This window comes from Ranitomeya variabilis, chromosome 2 (assembly GCF_051348905.1).
Source record: "Ranitomeya variabilis isolate aRanVar5 chromosome 2, aRanVar5.hap1, whole genome shotgun sequence".
Lineage (NCBI taxonomy): Eukaryota > Metazoa > Chordata > Amphibia > Anura > Dendrobatidae > Ranitomeya > Ranitomeya variabilis.
In genome coordinates, this window is record NC_135233.1 from 1,105,150,306 (window position 1) to 1,105,157,805 (window position 7,500).

The window sequence follows — 7,500 nt, forward strand, 5'->3', positions numbered from 1 at the left end:
CACCAACAATAGACACTTGTGATCAAAATAAAGAGAAACCGCATGCTTCTGCCCGGGATCGAACCGGAGACCTTTCGCATGTAAAGCGAACGTGATAACCACTACACTACAGAAACGGAGCGAAAAAAGTTGCTGTGGTCAAGGCAAGGAATAAAGATCAAGGATTGAAAGTCAAAACGCATTGTTTCTGCCCAGTTTCGAACTGGGGACCTTTCGCGTGTGAGGCGAACGTGATAACCACTACACTACAGAAACTAGATAAAAGACATTACTGGGCTCATGACAAGCAATCGAGATCAAGAACTGAAAGTCAATAGCTTTGTTAACAAAGAATAATGGCATGTTTCTGCCCAGTTTCGAACTGGGGACCTTTCGCGTGTTAGGCGAACGTGATAACCACTACACTACAGAAACTCCATGCACAGCTCAAACTGTTCAAACATACCGAAATGAAATTGAAAAAAATGATCCAGCCAAACTCAACAGGTCTTCCTCTATGTCTGAACACAGGACAAAGTGCACTTTCCAACCAAGGAACCTTTCTTTTGTCAGGCTAGTGAAAAAGAGAAAAAACATGCAAACAAAACCATTTTGCAAAAAGCAATCGCATGCCTTTGTCCAAAAGCCAAAAAGAAAGAGAAAAAGCAAGTAGATGCCTGGTTTCGCACCTTGATCCTATCAGGTGTTACTTGAACTAGAAAAACTTATACACTGTCAAAAACACACACTCTAGACAAAAGCAAACGCATGTAGAAACAAGCAAAGGGGTCAAAATGATGCTGATTACACCAACAATAGACACTTGTGATCAAAATAAAGAGAAACCGCATGCTTCTGCCCGGGATCGAACCGGAGACCTTTCGCGTGTAAAGCAAACGTGATAACCACTACACTACAGAAACGGAGCGAAAAAAGTTGCTGTGGTCAAGGCAAGGAATAAAGATCAAGGATTGAAAGTCAAAACCCATTGTTTCTGCCCAGTTTCGAACTGGGGACCTTTCGCGTGTGAGGCGAACGTGATAACCACTACACTACAGAAACTAGATAAAAGACATTACTGGGCTCATGACAAGCAATCGAGATCAAGAACTGAAAGTCAATAGCTTTGTTAACAAAGAATAATGGCATGTTTCTGCCCAGTTTCGAACTGGGGACCTTTCGCGTGTTAGGCAAACGTGATAACCACTACACTACAGAAACTCCATGCACACCTCAAACTGTTCAAACATACCGAAATGAAATTGAAAAAAATGATCCAGCCAAACTCAACAGGTCTTCCTCTATGTCTGAACACAGGACAAAATGCACTTTCCAACCAAGGAACCTTTCTTTTGTCAGGCTAGTGAAAAAGAGAAAAAACATGCAAACAAAACCATTTTGCAAAAAGCAATCGCATGCCTTTGTCCAAAAGCCAAAAAGAAAGAGAAAAAGCAAGTAGATGCCTGGTTTCGCACCTTGATCCTATCAGGTGTTACTTGAACTAGAAAAACTTATACACTGTCAAAAACACACACTCTTGACAAAAGCAAACGCATGTAGAAACAAGCAAAGGGGTCAAAATGATGCTGATTACACCAACAATAGACACTTGTGATCAAAATAAAGAGAAACCGCATGCTTCTGCCCGGGATCGAACCGGAGACCTTTCGCGTGTAAAGCGAACGTGATAACCACTACACTACAGAAACGGAGCGAAAAAGGTTGCTGTGGTCAAGGCAAGGAATAAAGATCAAGGATTGAAAGTCAAAACGCATTGTTCCTGCCCAGTTTCGAACTGGGGACCTTTCGCGTGTGAGGCGAACGTGATAACCACTACACTACAGAAACTAGATAAAAGACATTACTGGGCTCATGACAAGCAATCGAGATCAAGAACTGAAAGTCAATAGCTTTGTTAACAAAGAATAATGGCATGTTTCTGCCCAGTTTCGAACTGGGGACCTTTCGCGTGTTAGGCGAACGTGATAACCACTACACTACAGAAACTCCATGCACAGCTCAAACTGTTCAAACATACCGAAATGAAATTGAAAAAAATGATCCAGCCAAACTCAACAGGTCTTCCTCTATGTCTGAACACAGGACAAAGTGCACTTTCCAACCAAGGAACCTTTCTTTTGTCAGGCTAGTGAAAAAGAGAAAAAACATGCAAACAAAACCATTTTGCAAAAAGCAATCGCATGCCTTTGTCCAAAAGCCAAAAAGAAAGAGAAAAAGCAAGTAGATGCCTGGTTTCGCACCTTGATCCTATCAGGTGTTACTTGAACTAGAAAAACTTATACACTGTCAAAAACACACACTCTAGACAAAAGCAAACGCATGTAGAAACAAGCAAAGGGGTCAAAATGATGCTGATTACACCAACAATAGACACTTGTGATCAAAATAAAGAGAAACCGCATGCTTCTGCCCGGGATCGAACCGGAGACCTTTCGCATGTAAAGCGAACGTGATAACCACTACACTACAGAAACGGAGCGAAAAAAGTTGCTGTGGTCAAGGCAAGGAATAAAGATCAAGGATTGAAAGTCAAAACGCATTGTTTCTGCCCAGTTTCGAACTGGGGTCCTTTCGCGTGTGAGGCAAACGTGATAACCACTACACTACAGAAACTAGATAAAAGACATTACTGGGCTCATGACAAGCAATCGACATCAAGAACTGAAAGTCAATAGCTTTGTTAACAAAGAATAATGGCATGTTTCTGCCCAGTTTCGAACTGGGGACCTTTCGCGTGTTAGGCGAACGTGATAACCACTACACTACAGAAACTCCATGCACAGCTCAAACTGTTCAAACATACCGAAATGAAATTGAAAAAAATGATCCAGCCAAACTCAACAGGTCTTCCTCTATGTCTGAACACAGGACAAAGTGCACTTTCCAACCAAGGAACCTTTCTTTTGTCAGGCTAGTGAAAAAGAGAAAAAACATGCAAACAAAACCATTTTGCAAAAAGCAATCGCATGCCTTTGTCCAAAAGCCAAAAAGAAAGAGAAAAAGCAAGTAGATGCCTGGTTTCGCACCTTGATCCTATCAGGTGTTACTTGAACTAGAAAAACTTATACACTGTCAAAAACACACACTCTTGACAAAAGCAAACGCATGTAGAAACAAGCAAAGGGGTCAAAATGATGCTGATTACACCAACAATAGACACTAGTGATCAAAATGAAGAGAAAACGCATGCTTCTGCCCGGGATCGAACCGGAGACCTTTCGCGTGTAAAGCGAACGTGATAACCACTACACTACAGAAACGGAGCGAAAAAGGTTGCTGTGGTCAAGGCAAGGAATAAAGATCAAGGATTGAAAGTCAAAACGCATTGTTTCTGCCCAGTTTCGAACTGGGGACCTTTCGCGTGTGAGGCGAACGTGATAACCACTACACTACAGAAACTAGATAAAAGACATTACTGGGCTCATGACAAGCAATCGAGATCAAGAACTGAAAGTCAATAGCTTTGTTAACAAAGAATAATGGCATGTTTCTGCCCAGTTTCGAACTGGGGACCTTTCGCGTGTTAGGCGAACGTGATAACCACTACACTACAGAAACTCCATGCACAGCTCAAACTGTTCAAACATACCGAAATGAAATTGAAAAAAATGATCCAGCCAAACTCAACAGGTCTTCCTCTATGTCTGAACACAGGACAAAGTGCACTTTCCAACCAAGGAACCTTTCTTTTGTCAGGCTAGTGAAAAAGAGAAAAAACATGCAAACAAAACCATTTTGCAAAAAGCAATCGCATGCCTTTGTCCAAAAGCCAAAAAGAAAGAGAAAAAGCAAGTAGATGCCTGGTTTCGCACCTTGATCCTATCAGGTGTTACTTGAACTAGAAAAACTTATACACTGTCAAAAACACACACTCTAGACAAAAGCAAACGCATGTAGAAACAAGCAAAGGGGTCAAAATGATGCTGATTACACCAACAATAGACACTTGTGATCAAAATAAAGAGAAACCGCATGCTTCTGCCCGGGATCGAACCGGAGACCTTTCGCGTGTAAAGCGAACGTGATAACCACTACACTACAGAAACGGAGTGAAAAAAGTTGCTGTGGTCAAGGCAAGGAATAAAGATCAAGGATTGAAAGTCAAAACGCATTGTTTCTGCCCAGTTTTGAACTGGGGACCTTTCGCGTGTGAGGCGAACGTGATAACCACTACACTGCAGAAACTAGATAAAAGACATTACTGGGCTCATGACAAGCAATCGAGATCAAGAACTGAAAGTCAATAGCTTTGTTAACAAAGAATAATGGCATGTTTCTGCCCAGTTTTGAACTGGGGACCTTTCGCGTGTTAGGCGAACGTGATAACCACTACACTACAGAAACTCCATGCACAGCTCAAACTGTTCAAACATACCGAAATGAAATTGAAAAAAATGATCCAGCCAAACTCAACAGGTCTTCCTCTATGTCTGAACACAGGACAAAGTGCACTTTCCAACCAAGGAACCTTTCTTTTGTCAGGCTAGTGAAAAAGAGAAAAAACATGCAAACAAAACCATTTTGCAAAAAGCAATCGCATGCCTTTGTCCAAAAGCCAAAAAGAAAGAGAAAAAGCAAGTAGATGCCTGGTTTCGCACCTTGATCCTATCAGGTGTTACTTGAACTAGAAAAACTTATACACTGTCAAAAACACACACTCTAGACAAAAGCAAACGCATGTAGAAACAAGCAAAGGGGTCAAAATGATGCTGATTACACCAACAATAGACACTTGTGATCAAAATAAAGAGAAACCGCATGCTTCTGCCCGGGATCGAACCGGAGACCTTTCGCGTGTAAAGCGAACGTGATAACCACTACACTACAGAAACGGAGTGAAAAAAGTTGCTGTGGTCAAGGCAAGGAATAAAGATCAAGGATTGAAAGTCAAAACGCATTGTTTCTGCCCAGTTTTGAACTGGGGACCTTTCGCGTGTGAGGCGAACGTGATAACCACTACACTACAGAAACTAGATAAAAGACATTACTGGGCTCATGACAAGCAATCGAGATCAAGAACTGAAAGTCAATAGCTTTGTTAACAAAGAATAATGGCATGTTTCTGCCCAGTTTTGAACTGGGGACCTTTCGCGTGTTAGGCGAACGTGATAACCACTACACTACAGAAACTCCATGCACAGCTCAAACTGTTCAAACATACCGAAATGAAATTGAAAAAAATGATCCAGCCAAACTCAACAGGTCTTCCTCTATGTCTGAACACAGGACAAAGTGCACTTTCCAACCAAGGAACCTTTCTTTTGTCAGGCTAGTGAAAAAGAGAAAAAACATGCAAACAAAACCATTTTGCAAAAAGCAATCGCATGCCTTTGTCCAAAAGCCAAAAAGAAAGAGAAAAAGCAAGTAGATGCCTGGTTTCGCACCTTGATCCTATCAGGTGTTACTTGAACTAGAAAAACTTATACACTGTCAAAAACACACACTCTAGACAAAAGCAAACGCATGTAGAAACAAGCAAAGGGGTCAAAATGATGCTGATTACACCAACAATAGACACTTGTGATCAAAATAAAGAGAAACCGCATGCTTCTGCCCGGGATCGAACCGGAGACCTTTCGCGTGTAAAGCGAACGTGATAACCACTACACTACAGAAACGGAGCGAAAAAGGTTGCTGTGGTCAAGGCAAGGAATAAAGATCAAGGATTGAAAGTCAAAACGCATTGTTTCTGCCCAGTTTTGAACTGGGGACCTTTCGCGTGTGAGGCGAACGTGATAACCACTACACTACAGAAACTAGATAAAAGACATTACTGGGCTCATGACAAGCAATCGAGATCAAGAACTGAAAGTCAATAGCTTTGTTAACAAAGAATAATGGCATGTTTCTGCCCAGTTTCGAACTGGGGACCTTTCGCGTGTTAGGCGAACGTGATAACCACTACACTACAGAAACTCCATGCACAGCTCAAACTGTTCAAACATACCGAAATGAAATTGAAAAAAATGATACAGCCAAACTCAACAGGTCTTCCTCTATGTCTGAACACAGGACAAAGTGCACTTTCCAACCAAGGAACCTTTCTTTTGTCAGGCTAGTGAAAAAGAGAAAAAACATGCAAACAAAACCATTTTGCAAAAAGGAATCGCATGCCTTTGTCCAAAAGCCAAAAAGAAAGAGAAAAAGCAAGAAGATGCCTGGTTTCGCACCTTGATCCTATCAGGTGTTACTTGAACTAGAAAAACTTATACACTGTCAAAAACACACACTCTAGACAAAAGCAAACGCATGTAGAAACAAGCAAAGGGGTCAAAATGATGCTGATTACACCAACAATAGACACTTGTGATCAAAATAAAGAGAAACCGCATGCTTCTGCCCGGGATCGAACCGGAGACCTTTCGCGTGTAAAGCGAACGTGATAACCACTACACTACAGAAACGGAGTGAACAAAGTTGCTGTGGTCAAGGCAAGGAATAAAGATCAAGGATTGAAAGTCAAAACGCATTGTTTCTGCCCAGTTTTGAACTGGGGACCTTTCGCGTGTGAGGCGAACGTGATAACCACTACACTACAGAAACTAGATAAAAGACATTACTGGGCTCATGACAAGCAATCGAGATCAAGAACTGAAAGTCAATAGCTTTGTTAACAAAGAATAATGGCATGTTTCTGCCCAGTTTCGAACTGGGGACCTTTCGCGTGTTAGGCGAACGTGATAACCACTACACTACAGAAACTCCATGCACAGCTCAAACTGTTCAAACATACCGAAATGAAATTGAAAAAAATGATACAGCCAAACTCAACAGGTCTTCCTCTATGTCTGAACACAGGACAAAGTGCACTTTCCAACCAAGGAACCTTTCTTTTGTCAGGCTAGTGAAAAAGAGAAAAAACATGCAAACAAAACCATTTTGCAAAAAGGAATCGCATGCCTTTGTCCAAAAGCCAAAAAGAAAGAGAAAAAGCAAGAAGATGCCTGGTTTCGCACCTTGATCCTATCAGGTGTTACTTGAACTAGAAAAACTTATACACTGTCAAAAACACACACTCTAGACAAAAGCAAACGCATGTAGAAACAAGCAAAGGGGTCAAAATGATGCTGATTACACCAACAATAGACACTTGTGATCAAAATAAAGAGAAACCGCATGCTTCTGCCCGGGATCGAACCGGAGACCTTTCGCGTGTAAAGCGAACGTGATAACCACTACACTACAGAAACGGAGTGAAAAAAGTTGCTGTGGTCAAGGCAAGGAATAAAGATCAAGGATTGAAAGTCAAAACGCATTGTTTCTGCCCAGTTTTGAACTGGGGACCTTTCGCGTGTGAGGCGAACGTGATAACCACTACACTACAGAAACTAGATAAAAGACATTACTGGGCTCATGACAAGCAATCGAGATCAAGAACTGAAAGTCAATAGCTTTGTTAACAAAGAATAATGGCATGTTTCTGCCCAGTTTCGAACTGGGGACCTTTCGCGTGTTAGGCGAACGTGATAACCACTACACTACAGAAACTCCATGCACAGC

General features: G+C 41.6%; 24 non-coding genes across 24 annotated transcripts; all 24 read right to left on the bottom strand.

Annotated features, from left to right (window-relative positions):
• Positions 1 to 43: 43 nt before the first annotated feature.
• Positions 44 to 116, bottom strand: TRNAV-UAC (transfer RNA valine (anticodon UAC)). Its single transcript has one exon. It is a non-coding gene; the product is annotated as a tRNA-Val (tRNA).
• Positions 117 to 182: 66 nt separating this feature from the next.
• Positions 183 to 255, bottom strand: TRNAV-CAC (transfer RNA valine (anticodon CAC)). Its single transcript has one exon. It is a non-coding gene; the product is annotated as a tRNA-Val (tRNA).
• Positions 256 to 341: 86 nt separating this feature from the next.
• TRNAV-AAC (transfer RNA valine (anticodon AAC)) lies at positions 342 to 414 on the bottom strand. Its single transcript has one exon. It is a non-coding gene; the product is annotated as a tRNA-Val (tRNA).
• A 554-nt stretch (positions 415 to 968) lies between these two features.
• TRNAV-CAC (transfer RNA valine (anticodon CAC)) lies at positions 969 to 1,041 on the bottom strand. The gene has a single exon. It is a non-coding gene; the product is annotated as a tRNA-Val (tRNA).
• A 574-nt stretch (positions 1,042 to 1,615) lies between these two features.
• TRNAV-UAC (transfer RNA valine (anticodon UAC)) lies at positions 1,616 to 1,688 on the bottom strand. The gene has a single exon. It is a non-coding gene; the product is annotated as a tRNA-Val (tRNA).
• Positions 1,689 to 1,754: 66 nt separating this feature from the next.
• On the bottom strand, positions 1,755 to 1,827 carry TRNAV-CAC (transfer RNA valine (anticodon CAC)). The gene has a single exon. It is a non-coding gene; the product is annotated as a tRNA-Val (tRNA).
• An 86-nt stretch (positions 1,828 to 1,913) lies between these two features.
• On the bottom strand, positions 1,914 to 1,986 carry TRNAV-AAC (transfer RNA valine (anticodon AAC)). The gene has a single exon. It is a non-coding gene; the product is annotated as a tRNA-Val (tRNA).
• Positions 1,987 to 2,401: 415 nt separating this feature from the next.
• On the bottom strand, positions 2,402 to 2,474 carry TRNAV-UAC (transfer RNA valine (anticodon UAC)). Its single transcript has one exon. It is a non-coding gene; the product is annotated as a tRNA-Val (tRNA).
• Positions 2,475 to 2,699: 225 nt separating this feature from the next.
• TRNAV-AAC (transfer RNA valine (anticodon AAC)) lies at positions 2,700 to 2,772 on the bottom strand. The gene has a single exon. It is a non-coding gene; the product is annotated as a tRNA-Val (tRNA).
• Positions 2,773 to 3,187: 415 nt separating this feature from the next.
• On the bottom strand, positions 3,188 to 3,260 carry TRNAV-UAC (transfer RNA valine (anticodon UAC)). Its single transcript has one exon. It is a non-coding gene; the product is annotated as a tRNA-Val (tRNA).
• A 66-nt stretch (positions 3,261 to 3,326) lies between these two features.
• On the bottom strand, positions 3,327 to 3,399 carry TRNAV-CAC (transfer RNA valine (anticodon CAC)). The gene has a single exon. It is a non-coding gene; the product is annotated as a tRNA-Val (tRNA).
• An 86-nt stretch (positions 3,400 to 3,485) lies between these two features.
• TRNAV-AAC (transfer RNA valine (anticodon AAC)) lies at positions 3,486 to 3,558 on the bottom strand. Its single transcript has one exon. It is a non-coding gene; the product is annotated as a tRNA-Val (tRNA).
• A 415-nt stretch (positions 3,559 to 3,973) lies between these two features.
• Positions 3,974 to 4,046, bottom strand: TRNAV-UAC (transfer RNA valine (anticodon UAC)). Its single transcript has one exon. It is a non-coding gene; the product is annotated as a tRNA-Val (tRNA).
• A 713-nt stretch (positions 4,047 to 4,759) lies between these two features.
• On the bottom strand, positions 4,760 to 4,832 carry TRNAV-UAC (transfer RNA valine (anticodon UAC)). Its single transcript has one exon. It is a non-coding gene; the product is annotated as a tRNA-Val (tRNA).
• Positions 4,833 to 4,898: 66 nt separating this feature from the next.
• Positions 4,899 to 4,971, bottom strand: TRNAV-CAC (transfer RNA valine (anticodon CAC)). Its single transcript has one exon. It is a non-coding gene; the product is annotated as a tRNA-Val (tRNA).
• A 574-nt stretch (positions 4,972 to 5,545) lies between these two features.
• TRNAV-UAC (transfer RNA valine (anticodon UAC)) lies at positions 5,546 to 5,618 on the bottom strand. Its single transcript has one exon. It is a non-coding gene; the product is annotated as a tRNA-Val (tRNA).
• A 66-nt stretch (positions 5,619 to 5,684) lies between these two features.
• TRNAV-CAC (transfer RNA valine (anticodon CAC)) lies at positions 5,685 to 5,757 on the bottom strand. The gene has a single exon. It is a non-coding gene; the product is annotated as a tRNA-Val (tRNA).
• An 86-nt stretch (positions 5,758 to 5,843) lies between these two features.
• TRNAV-AAC (transfer RNA valine (anticodon AAC)) lies at positions 5,844 to 5,916 on the bottom strand. Its single transcript has one exon. It is a non-coding gene; the product is annotated as a tRNA-Val (tRNA).
• Positions 5,917 to 6,331: 415 nt separating this feature from the next.
• On the bottom strand, positions 6,332 to 6,404 carry TRNAV-UAC (transfer RNA valine (anticodon UAC)). Its single transcript has one exon. It is a non-coding gene; the product is annotated as a tRNA-Val (tRNA).
• Positions 6,405 to 6,470: 66 nt separating this feature from the next.
• Positions 6,471 to 6,543, bottom strand: TRNAV-CAC (transfer RNA valine (anticodon CAC)). Its single transcript has one exon. It is a non-coding gene; the product is annotated as a tRNA-Val (tRNA).
• An 86-nt stretch (positions 6,544 to 6,629) lies between these two features.
• Positions 6,630 to 6,702, bottom strand: TRNAV-AAC (transfer RNA valine (anticodon AAC)). Its single transcript has one exon. It is a non-coding gene; the product is annotated as a tRNA-Val (tRNA).
• Positions 6,703 to 7,117: 415 nt separating this feature from the next.
• Positions 7,118 to 7,190, bottom strand: TRNAV-UAC (transfer RNA valine (anticodon UAC)). The gene has a single exon. It is a non-coding gene; the product is annotated as a tRNA-Val (tRNA).
• Positions 7,191 to 7,256: 66 nt separating this feature from the next.
• On the bottom strand, positions 7,257 to 7,329 carry TRNAV-CAC (transfer RNA valine (anticodon CAC)). Its single transcript has one exon. It is a non-coding gene; the product is annotated as a tRNA-Val (tRNA).
• Positions 7,330 to 7,415: 86 nt separating this feature from the next.
• On the bottom strand, positions 7,416 to 7,488 carry TRNAV-AAC (transfer RNA valine (anticodon AAC)). Its single transcript has one exon. It is a non-coding gene; the product is annotated as a tRNA-Val (tRNA).
• Between the last annotated feature and the right edge of the window lie 12 nt (positions 7,489 to 7,500).